The sequence below is a fragment of the Triticum dicoccoides genome, chromosome 5B, assembly GCF_002162155.2.
Source record: "Triticum dicoccoides isolate Atlit2015 ecotype Zavitan chromosome 5B, WEW_v2.0, whole genome shotgun sequence".
Taxonomy (NCBI): domain Eukaryota; kingdom Viridiplantae; phylum Streptophyta; class Magnoliopsida; order Poales; family Poaceae; genus Triticum; species Triticum dicoccoides.
The window spans coordinates 656,784,882-656,797,175 of record NC_041389.1 but is presented as its reverse complement, the minus strand read 5'-3'; the positions used below and the strand labels follow the sequence as shown (position 1 = coordinate 656,797,175).

The following is a 12,294-nucleotide window of genomic DNA, read 5'->3' as shown; positions in this document are numbered from 1 at the left end:
ACTATTATTGTTTACATCACCCAAAGGTGAATACGTTTGGAGGCAACATTATAAGCCCCAATCTTTCTCTGTGTCTAATTAAAACTTCATAACCACAAGTATTGCGTGAGTGTTAGCAATTGTAGAAGACTATATGATAGTTGAGTATGTGAAGTTTGCTAAATCAAAGCTCTGACATAGACTCTTCCTGAAAGTAAGATGAATTGTGATTGTTTGATGACTAAGAATCAAGTTTGCTAGTTTTCAAGAAAGTTTATGGTCTATGCTTTAACATGTGAATTGCTTGTTACTAGTTCGTGAAAAGTTTTATGAGATGAACTACTGTTATGACATATAATGATACTAGTAAAGGTGATTGAAATTATCATTGATCAAACTTGTGCACCTCTAGCATTCACACTTCATAATTTCTTTCTTTATCATTTACCTACTCGAGGACGAGCAGGAATTAAGCTTGGGGATGCTGATACGTCTCCAACGTATCTATAATTTATGAAGCATTCATGCTATTTTATTATCTATTTTGAATGATTATGGGCTTTATTATACACTTTTATATTACTTTTGGGACTAACCTATTAACTGGAGGCCCAGCCCATATTGTTGTTTTATTGCCTGTTTCAGTATTTCGAAGAAAAGGAATATCAAACGGAGTCCAAACGGAATGAAACCTTCGGCAGCGTTATTTTTGGGAAGAATATCATCCTGGAGACTTGGAGTTTACGTCAGAAGATCCTCGAGGAGGCCAGGAGATAGGGGGCGCCCCCCCTACTGGGCGCGGCCCCCTGTCTCGTGGGCCCCTCGAGCACCTCCCGACCGACTTCTTTTGCCTATATAAGCCTACATACCCTAAAAACATCGAATATCAAGATAGATCAGGAGTTCCGCCGCCGCAAGCCTCTGTAGCCACCAAAAACCTCTCGGGAACCCGTTTAGGCACCCTGCCGGAGGGGGAACCCATCACCGGTGGCCATCTTCATCATCCCGACGCTCTCCATGACGAGGAGGGAGTAGTTCACCCTCGAGGCTGAGGGTATGTACCAGTAGCTATGTGTTTGATCTCTCTGTCTCGTGTTCTCTCTATGGCACGATCTTGATGTATCGCGAGCTTTGCTATTATAGTTGGATCTTATGATGTTTCTCCCGCTCTACTCTCTTGTGATGAATTGAGTTTCCCTCTTGAAGTTATCTTATCGGATTGAGTCTTTGATTTGAGAACACTTGATGTATGTCTTGCCATGTTTATCTGTGGTGACAATGGGATATCACGTGCCACTTGATGTATGTTTTGGTGACCAACTTGCGGGTTCCGCCCATGAACCTATGCATAGGGGTTGGCACACGTTTTCTTGACTCTCCGGTAGAAACTTTGGGGCACTCTTTGAAGTACTTTGTGTTGGTTGGATGAATATGAGATTGTGTGATGCATATCGTATAATCATGCCCACGGATACTTGAGGTGACAATGGAGTATCTAGGTGACATTAGGGTTTTGGTTGATTTGTGTCTTAAGGTGTTATTCTCGTATGAACTCTATGATGGATTGAGCAGAAAGAATAGCTTCATGTTATTTTACTATGAACTCTTGAATAGATAGAACAGAAAGGATAACTTTGAGGTGGTTTCGTACCCTACCATAATCTATTCATTTGTTCTCCGTTATTAGTGGCTTTGGAGTGACCCTTTGTTGCATGTTGAGGGATTGTTATATGATCTATCTATGTTATTATTGTTGAGAGAACTTGCACTAGTAAAAGTATGAACCTTAGGCCTCGTTTCCTATCATTGCAATACCGTTTACGCTCACTTTTATCGCTTGCTACCTTGCTGTTTTTATAATTTCAGATTACAAATACCTTTATCTACCATCCATATTGCATTTGTATCACCATCTCTTCGTCGAACTAGTGCACCTATACAATTTACCATTGTATTGGGTGTGTTGGGGACACAAGAGACTTTTTGTTATTTGGTTGCAGGGTTGTTCGAGAGAGACCATCTTAATCCTACGCCTCCTACGGATTGATAAACCTTAGGTCATCCACTTGAGGAAAATTTGCTACTGTCCTACAAACCTGTGCACTTGCAGGCCCAACAACGTCTACAAGAAGAAGGTTGTGTAGTAGACATCAATCCCCTCTTTCGTCTTCATTCATTGGTAACTTTACATGGAGCTATATTTTTATTCACCACATGATATGAGTTTTGCTTGGAGCGTCATTTTCTTTTATTTACATTTTCTTACTGTTACTCAGAGACGTGTTTTCTATCTTTTAGTTCAATAAAAAGGTCAAGTATAGCCTTTACCATGCTTATTTTACAAGTCTATATGTTGCTGTTTTGAAATCAGAAAGTTTGCTGTTATGTTTTGAATATTGGTGAATAGTGAGAACATGATAAAATCTTGAAATTTTGACATGATGAGCAACAAAGTTTCTACAGTGTGGTAATTTTTCAGAATTTTTGAAGTTAGGGAAGTATGATTCCTCTTGCATTCTTTACAGACTGTCCTGTTTAGACAGATTGCTGTTATGTTTGCATATGTTTGCTTGTTTAATGATTCTATTTGAGGATAGGAGTGTTAAATATGCAGAGGCATTTAGTAGGAAATGTCAAATAATAATTTTAGTGATTTGCTATAGTAGAGAATGATAAGGTTATTGCGTTGATTTATACTAACTTATCTCACGAGTTCTTGTTGAGTTTTGTGTGTATGAAGTTTTTAAGATTTAGGAAAACCATGATATAAAAGGAATTAAGGAGACACAAAAGCTCAAGCTTGGGGATGCCCAAGGCATCCCTAATTAATATTCCAAGAAGTCTCAAGCATGTAAGCTTGGGGATGCCCCGATTGGCATCCCTAATTAATATTTCAAGAAGTCTCAAGCATCTAAGCTTGGGGATGCCCCGGTTGAAATCCCACCTTTCTTCTTCAACAACTATCGGTCAGTTTTGGTTGAGCCTAAGTTTTTGCTTCTTCACATGATATGTGCTATCCTTGCAATGCCATTTTATTTTGTTTTGCTTGTTGTTTGAATAAAGTACTTAAGATCTAAATTTTCTTTATGATAGAGAGTCTTCACATAGTTGCACAATTATTCGACTACTCATTGATCTTCACTTATATCTTTTGGAGTAGTTTGTCGTTTGCTCTAGTGCTTCACTTATATATTTTTAGAACACGGCGGTGGTTTTATTTTGAAGAAATTGATGAACTCTCATGCTTTACTTATATTATTTTGAGAGTCTTAAACATCATGGTAATTTGCTTAGGTTATGAATTTAGTCCTAATATGATAGGCATCCAAGAGGGATATAATAAACTTTCATATAAAGTGCATTGAATACTATGAGAAGTTTGATTCCTTATGATTGTTTTGAGATATGAAGATGGTGATATTAGAGTCATGCTAGTGCAGTAATTGTGAATTTGAGAAATACTTGTGTTGAGGTTTGTGATTCCCGTAGCATGCACATATGATGAACCGTTATGTAACGTAGTTGGAGCATGAGGTATTTATTGATTGCCATCCTTTGTGTGGAGGTCGGGATCGAGCGATGGTTAACTCCTACCAACCCTTCCCCTAGGAGCATGTGCGTAGTGCTTGGTTTCGATGACTAATAGATTTTTGCAATAAGTATGTGAGTTCTTTATGACTAATGTTGAGTCCATGGATTATTCGCACTCTCACCTTCCACCATTGCTAGCCTCTCTTGTACCGTGCAACTTTCGCCGGTACCATACACCCACCATATACCTTCCTAAAAACAGCCACCATACCTACCTATTATGGCATTTCCATAGCCATTCCAAGATATATTGCCATGCAACTTTCCACCGTTCCGTTTATTATGATACGTTTCGTCATTGTCATATTGCTTTGCATGATCATGTAGTTGACATCGTATTTGTGGCAAAGCCACCTTTCATAATTCTTTCATACATGTCACTCTTGATTAATTGCACATCCCGGTACACCACCGGAGGCATTCACATAGAGTCATATTTTTGTTCTAAGCATCGAGTTGTAATTTTTTCGAGTTGTAAGTAAATAGAAGTGTGATGATCATCATTATTAGAGCATTGTCCATTGGGAGAAAATAAAAAATAGAAAATAGAGGCCAAAGAAGCCAAGAAAAAAAATGAGAAAAAAATAAAAAATGAGAGAAAAAGAGAGAAGGGGATATGCTACTATCCTTTTACCACACTTGTGCTTCAAAGTAGCACCATGATCTTCATGATAGAGAGTCTCTTATTTTGTCACTTTCATATACTAGTGGGAATTTTTCATGATAGAACTTGGCTTGTATATTCCAATTATGTGCTTCCTCAAATGCCCTAGGTCTTCATGAGCGAGCAAGTTGGATGCACACCCACTTAGTTTCTTTTCGAGCCTTCATATACTCATAGCTCTAGTGCATCCGTTGCATGACAATCCCTACTCACTCACATTGATATCTATTGATGGTCATGCCCATAGCCCGTTGATACACCTAGTTGATGTGAGACTATCTCCCTATATTTGTCTTCTCCACAACCACCATATTCTCTTCCACCATAGTGCTATGTCCATGGCTCACGCTCATGTATTGCGTGAAAGTTGAAAAAGTTTGAGAATACTAAAGTATGAAACAATTGCTTGGTTGAAACCGGGGTTGTGCATGATTTGAATATTTTGTGTGATGAAGATGGAGCATAGCCAGACTATATGATTTTGTAGGAATAAGATTTCTTTGGCCATGTTATTTTGAGAAGACATAATTGTCTTGTCATTATGCTTGAAGTATTATTGCTTTTATGTCAATATTAAACTTTTGTTTTGAATCTTACGGATCTGAGTATTCTTGCCACAATAGATAAGATTACATTGATAAATATGTTAGGTAGCATTCCACATCAAAAATTCTGTTTTATCATTTACCTACTCGAGGACGAGCATGAATTAAGCTTGGGGATGCCTGATACGTCTCCAATGTATCTATAATCTTTAATTGTTCCATGCTATTATATTATCCATCTTGGATGTTTTATATGCATTTATATGCTATTTTATATGATTTTTACGACTAACCTATTAACCTAGAGCCCATTGCCAGTTTCTATTTTTTTCCTTATTTTTGAGTATCGCAGAAAAGGAATATCAAACGGAGTCCAATTGACCTAAAAATTTATGAAGCTTAATTTTGGACTAGAAGAAGCCCACAGAGCATTGGAGATGGACCAGAAGAGTCCCGAGGCCACCACAAGGGTGGAGGGTGCGCCCCCTACCTCATGACTGCTTCGTGGACCCCCTCACTTGTTCCCAACACCAACACCTCTTATATATACCGAAACTTCTAGAACAGAACCAAGATCGGGAGTTCCGCCGCCGCAAGCCTCTGTAGCCACCAAAAACCAATCGAGACCCTATTCCGGCACCCTGCCGGAGGGGGGATCCATCACCGGTGGCCATCTTCATCACCCCGGCGCTCTCCATGACGAGGATGAGTAGTTCACCTCAGGGCTGAGGGTATGTACCAGTAGCTATGTGTTTGATCTCTCTCTCTCTTTCTCTCTCTCTCTCTCTCTCGTGTTCTTGATTTGGCACGATCTTGGTGTACCGCGAGCTTTTCTATTATAGTTGGATCATATGATGTTTCTCCCCCTCTACCTTCTTGTAATGGATTGAGTTTTCCCTTTGAAGTTATCTTATCGGATTGAGTCTTTAAGGATTTGAGAACACTTGATGTATGTCTTGCATGTGCTTATCTGTGGTGACAATGGGATATTCATGTGATCTACTTGATGTATGTTTTAGTGATCAACTTGCGGGTTCTATGACCTTGTGAACTTATGCATAGGGGTTGGCACACTTTTTCGTCTTAACTCTCTGGTACAAACTTTGGGGCACTCTTTGAAGTTCTTTGTGTTGGTTTGAATAGATGAATCTGAGATGTGTGATGCATATCGTATAATCAAACCTGCGGATACTTGAGGTGACATTGGAGTATCTAGGTGACACTAGGGTTTTGGTTGATGTGTGTCTTAGGGTGTTATTTTACTACGAACTCTAGGGCTGTTTGTGACACTTATAGGAATATCCCAATGGATTGATCGTAAAGAATAACTTTGAGTTGGTTTTGTACCCTACAATAATCTCTTCGTTCTTTCTCCGCTATTAGTGACTTTGGAGTGACTCTTGGTTGCACGTTGAGGGATTGTTATATGATCCAATTATGTTATCATTGTCGAGAGAACTTGCACTAGTGAAAGTATGAACCCTAGGGATTGTTTCGAAGCATTGCAATACCGTTTTCGTTCACTTTTGTTACTTGCTACCTTGCTATTTTTATATTTTCAGCTTACAAAAACTTATATCTACCATCCATATTGCACTTGTATCACCATCTCTTCGCCGAACTAGTGCACCTATACAATTTATCATTGTATTGGTTGTGTTGGGGACACAAGAGACTCTTTGTTATTTGGTTGCATGGTTGGTTGAGAGAGGCCACCTTCATCCTACGCCTCCCACGGATTGATAAACCTTAGGTAATCCACTTGAGGGAAATTTGCTACTGTCCTACAAACCTCTGTACTTGAAGGCCCAACAACGTCTACAAGAAGAAGGTTGTGTAGTAGACATCAAAGTGACACACAACAAGCCTTTGATACTCTGAAACTGAAACTAGTCATATCACTAGTCTTACAATTGCCTGATTTCACCAAGAAATTCACCATTGCCACGGAAGCGTGCGCCTATGGAGTAGGAGCAGTAATCCAACAAGAAGAGCACCCCATTGCTTAGATGAGCAAGCCCTTGGGTCCCAAGAACAGAGGCCTATCCACATACGAGAAAGAATGCATGGCAATTCTGATGGCAATTGAACAGTGGAGCCCTTAGTTGCAGAATGAAGAGTTTATTATCCGCACGGATCAACGCAGCCTAGTGCACCTGGATGATCAACACTTGTCCACCCCATGGCAACAAATGAAGGAAATATGCCCTAGAGGCAATAATAAAGTTATTATTTATTTCCTTAATTCATGATGAATGTTTATTATTCATGCTAGAATTGTATTAACCGGAAACTTAGTGCATGTGTGAATACATAGACAAACAAAGTGTCACTAGTATGCCTCTACTTGACTAGGTCGTTGTATCAAAGATGGTTATGTTTCCTAGCCATAGACATGAGTTGTCATTTGATTAACGGGGTCACATCATTGGAGAATGATGTGATTGACTTGACCCATTCCGTTAGCTTAGCACTTGATCGTTTAGTCTATTGCTATTGCTTTCTTCATGACTTATACATGTTCCTATGACTATGAGATTATGCAACTCCCGAATACCGGAGGAACACTTTGTGTGCTACCAAACATCACAACGTAACTGGGTGATTATAAAGGTGCTCTACAGGTGTCTCCGAAGGTACTTGTTGACTTGGCATAGATCGAGATTAGGATTTGTCACTCCGATTGTCGGAGAGGTATCTGTGGGCCCTCTCGGTAATGCACATCACTATAAGCCTTGCAAGCATTGTGACTAATGAGTTAGTTGCGGGATGATGCATTACGGAACGAGTAAAGAGACTTGCCGGTGACGAGATTTAACTAGGTATTGAGATACCGACAATCGAATCTCGGGCAAGTAACATACCGATGACAAAGGGAACAAAGTATGTTGTTATGCGGTTTGACTGATAAAGATCTTCGTAGAATATGTAGGAGCCAATATGAGCATCCAGGTTCCGCTATTGGTTATTGACTAGAAATTAGTCTCGGTCATGTCTACATAGTTCTCGAACCCGTAGGGTCCGCACGCTTAACGTTATGTGACGATTTGTATTATGAGTTATGTGATTTGATGACCGAAGTTTGTTCGTCCCGGATGAGATCGGGGACATGACGAGAAGTCTCAAAATGGTCGAGATGTAAATATCGATATATTGGACGACTATATTGTGACATCGGAAAGGTTCCGAGTGATTCGGGTATTTATCAGAGTACCGGAGAGTTACGGGAATTCGCCGGGGAGTATATGGGCCTTATTAGGCTTTAGGGGAAAGAGAGAGGGGAGGCTGCGCGCCCCCCCAAGGCCTAGTCCGAATTGGACTAGGGGGAGGAGCTGCGCCCCCTCCTTCGTTCTCTTCTCTTTTCCCTTTCCTTCTCTCCTACTCCTACTACATGGAAGGGGGGAATCCTACTCCCGGTGAGAGTAGGACTCCCCAGGGCACGCCATAGTTGAGGGTCGGCCCTCCCCCTCCTCCACTCCTTTATATACGGGGGAGGGGGGCACCCCATGGACACACAAGTTGATCATTGATCTTTAGCCGTGTGCGGTGCTCCCCTCCACCATAATCCACCTCGGTCATATCGTAGCGGTGCTTAGGCGAAGCCCTGCGTCGGTAGCTTCATCAACACCGCCATAACACCGTCGTGCTGAGGAACTCTCCCTCGAAGCTCTACTGGATCGTGAGTTCATGGGACATCACCGAGCTGAACGTGTGCAGATCGCGGAGGTGCCGTACCTTCGGTACTTGGATCGGTCGATCGTGAAGACGTACGACTACATCAACCGCGTTGTCATAAGGCTTCCGCTTACGGTCTACGAGGGTACATGGAAGACACTCTTCCCTCTCGTTGCTATGCATCACCATGATCTTGCGTGTGCGTAGGAATTTTTTGAAATTACTACGTTCTCCAACAACAAAAGGCCTTCACCAAACTGCTCGGGCTCAAATACAAAATCTACTACCGACTAGGACCAACCAATTCAGCTGCTGATGCTCTGTCCCGCCGTACCCTGGATGCCTCCATCACAGCTATTTCAATTTGCGAACCTGCCTGGATGGACGATATTGTGGCTAGCTACAGGACCAACACACAAGTGCAGCATATTATCCGTGACCTTGATAGACGACCGGATCCCAGGAAGCGTTTCCAGATGCATGATGGCTTGTTATACTTCAGAGACATAATCTGGCTCAGAGGCTCTCCTTCTCCACAACAACGCATGCTCCGCGCCTTCCATGACAGCGCAATGGGCGGCCATTCCGGAGTGTGAGTGACCTACAGGCTTCTCCGCCATCAAGAAATATGTGTAGTCGTGCTTCGTATGCCAGCAAGCCAAGCCAGAGCGTGTTCGCTACCCCGGCCTGGTCGAACCTCTCCCAGTTCCAAATGTCGCGTGGAAGGTAGTCACCATGGACTTCATTGATGGCCTTCCTTATTCTGGCAAGTTCAATTGCATTCTTGTTGTGGTCGACAAGTTTACCTGCTACGCCTACTTCCTCGCTCTCAGCCACCCATTCACGGCGGCCAAAGTGGCTCATTCTTACCTGGAGAACATCTACAAACTGCACGACCTCCCTGAAGCAATAGTCTCTGATAGAGACCCCGCGTTCACCAGCATTTTTTGGCGCAAGCTCTTCAAGACTATCAGTACCGAGCTTAATATGAGCACGCCATATCACCCGCAAACATACGGGCAAATGGAGCGTGTCAATCAGTGCCTGGAGATTTACCTCAGATGCTTCACCCACGCCAACCCAAACAAGTGGCACCAATACTTGGCTCTGGCAGAATTTTGGTATAACTCCAGCTTTCACTCTGCTCTCAATACCTCCCCTTTTGCAGCTCTCTATGGCCATGAGCCAGAACCGAAGCCACTTCCACATGCAAGTTGCCACAGCTCAAAGACTGTCTCGAAGAGTGCAAGCACATGCAGCAAGTTCTTTCGGAGCACCTACATCGAGCACACAACATTATGAAGAGTCAAGCTGACAAGAAATGCTCTGATAGCTCCTTCATCGCCGGGGACTCCATCTTCGTCAAGCTGCAGCCGTATGTGCAGACAACGGTGGCTCATCGTTCCAACCACAAGCTCTCCTTCCGCTACTTCGGGCCCTACAAGATCATCCGCGTCGTCAACCCCGTCACCTACGAGCTCGAGCTGCCCGCCGGTGCCAAGGTGCACCCCGTCTTCCACGTGTCGCAGCTAAGCCGATCCTTATCTATTGCTACACCGGTTGAGACGACGCTGCCAACCCCATCGGACGAACCTCTGACGCCGGTCGAGATCATTAATACAAGATGGTGCCACACCCCGCAAGGACGGCATCAACATGTGCTCGTGCGTTGGTCTGATCCCTCTGTCCTCGAGGCCACCTGGGAAGACGCCAAGACGATGCAAGACCGCTACCCTACTCTCCTGGCTTGGGGACAAGCCGGCTCTCAAGGAGGAGGGGATGTCAGCGCACGACCTGCCTTGACAGCCACGGCCAAGGGGGCTGCCGCAACAGCGTGTCACACTAGCAACGATGACCTGGTGGCAAGGCAGATCGACAGCAAGCCCAAGAGGATCGTACAGCCCAACAGGAGATTCGTTGGGCCGGAGTGGGGCCGCTGAGCCCACGTTGCCTCTGACCGTACTTATTCTCTCGAGCGACGAGGGAGACGGCATTCAGAAGGATCAGAACGAACGGCGGCTCTCTCCTCTTCCCTTTCCCCACCTACCTTCCTTCTTCTTCTTCCACAAGAACAACGAGAGGCTGGTTGTCATTGGAATTCGAGACTTGTATCTGAAGCCTAGTGAATAGATCGAGCCGGTACCTAACATAATCAGACTTGGATACTCGATGAATCAATTGAGAGAGTAGCAATTCCGTTTGTCTGATTGAGTAGTACTAGCTAGGTTCGTAACATTAAGACTCGATAGCAATCTAACTAAAATGCTTGTTGCACCTTAAATGTTGTTTGTCTGATTGAGTAGTGCTAGCTAGGTTCTTAACATTAAGACTCGATAGCAATCTAACTAAAACGCTTGTTGCACCTTAAATGTTTGCACGACAGTGAGCCACAAGGGACTCAATGGTTGCTAAACTCTGTCATCTCGAGCAAGGGTTTCCTTTTCTAGGAACCTCAACATCCTAGCGTTGTCACTACGTTGAGCTGTTGAGCATCCAGATTGAAGCGTCCAAGCCGCATCATGGTGGAGGCGGCAAAAGCTTCATAAAAATGGTTGATAGTGACATCGAGGTGTTGGAGTGCAAACCAAGATGTAAAAGGTGAGGGAGACTAGTGGGGTTATTTATATTATCTATGCCCGCCATTGCCGGATAGTTTTTCGCCCACATTTGAAGCTCCAGCCGCATACCTGGTTTGTGTATTTGCTGTTACATCAAAAGAGCTCCTGGTATGAGAGTGATACCGTGTTCAGTATCAGGATATACTAAAGGGAAGCTTGTTGCGCTTTACATGCTGAAACTGTAATGGATTGGATTGGACTACAAAGCTGAAACTTATTTGGATATCTGGCAAGGGGTTGTCTCTCTCGGCACGGGCTACAGGTGATCGCCCCGCTGGGACACGGAGGTTGGTTGCCTTTCTCTCGCACATAGTAGTCCCTGTTGTGCGCCGCGCGATGTGGGAATCCGACGACACCACGTCGCCCACCTCGTCGCCCCAGCACCGCCTCGTCGAGGACGGTTACACACAGCTCAGCGTCGGCGACGTGGATCCGCAGCTTGCTCCCGGCGTGGATGCAGATCCCGTTTCTTTTCTGAAGGAAAGAACTGGCCATGGTTCTCTTCTTTTAGAGGGGAAGAAGATCAACACTGGCACAAAGCAGCTACAGCCCGCTGAAGCGAACCTCCCAGAACGCGTGCCTGATCCCTTCGCCCCCGCTGCTGGTGTGCTTCGGTTTTTAGTACCACCTCGCCCAGCCGAGGAGCATTGAGAGGAAGAGCCGGCTATAAGAGGAGGGCGAGGTGATGCGTTCTCCTTACTTACCTGGACGGGGTCGACAGGCGATCAAGAAGGCCCGTGGCCTGGGTCAATGGTCCACATTGCACTTGGCACTACTAGGAAAAGGGCTATAGATAGGATTGATACTAATGGCGCATCAGGTAAGTAGTGCGCCACTACTATATATTAATGGCGCACCGGTCGGAGGCGCACCATGCACACGGTGCGTCACTAGTATTGATTTTTTTTTCATTTTTCCATACACTCTAATGGCGCATGGTGCCAAAGTGCGCCATTACTAGTTCTACCATGGTGCCAAAGTGTGCCATTACTAGTTCTATCAAGTAATGGCGCACCTTAAGCAGTGCGCCATTAGTATATTATTATTTTTTTACTTTTTTGCAAAACTGCTAATGGTGCACCGTGTATATTTTCATGGACACTTTTTGATCTCGATCTCGATCCCACCCGCACCCTCCCCCGCTAGCTCCACCGCCGCCGACGACCCACCGCAACCCTCCCCCGCTCCACCGCCGCCAACGGGCACCCCTCCCCCCGTACCC

General features: G+C 44.1%; 1 pseudogene; it reads left to right on the top strand.

The window, feature by feature from the left end:
• Positions 1 to 11,768: 11,768 nt before the first annotated feature.
• LOC119313142 lies at positions 11,769 to 11,963 on the top strand (annotated as a pseudogene).
• Positions 11,964 to 12,294: the final 331 nt, after the last annotated feature.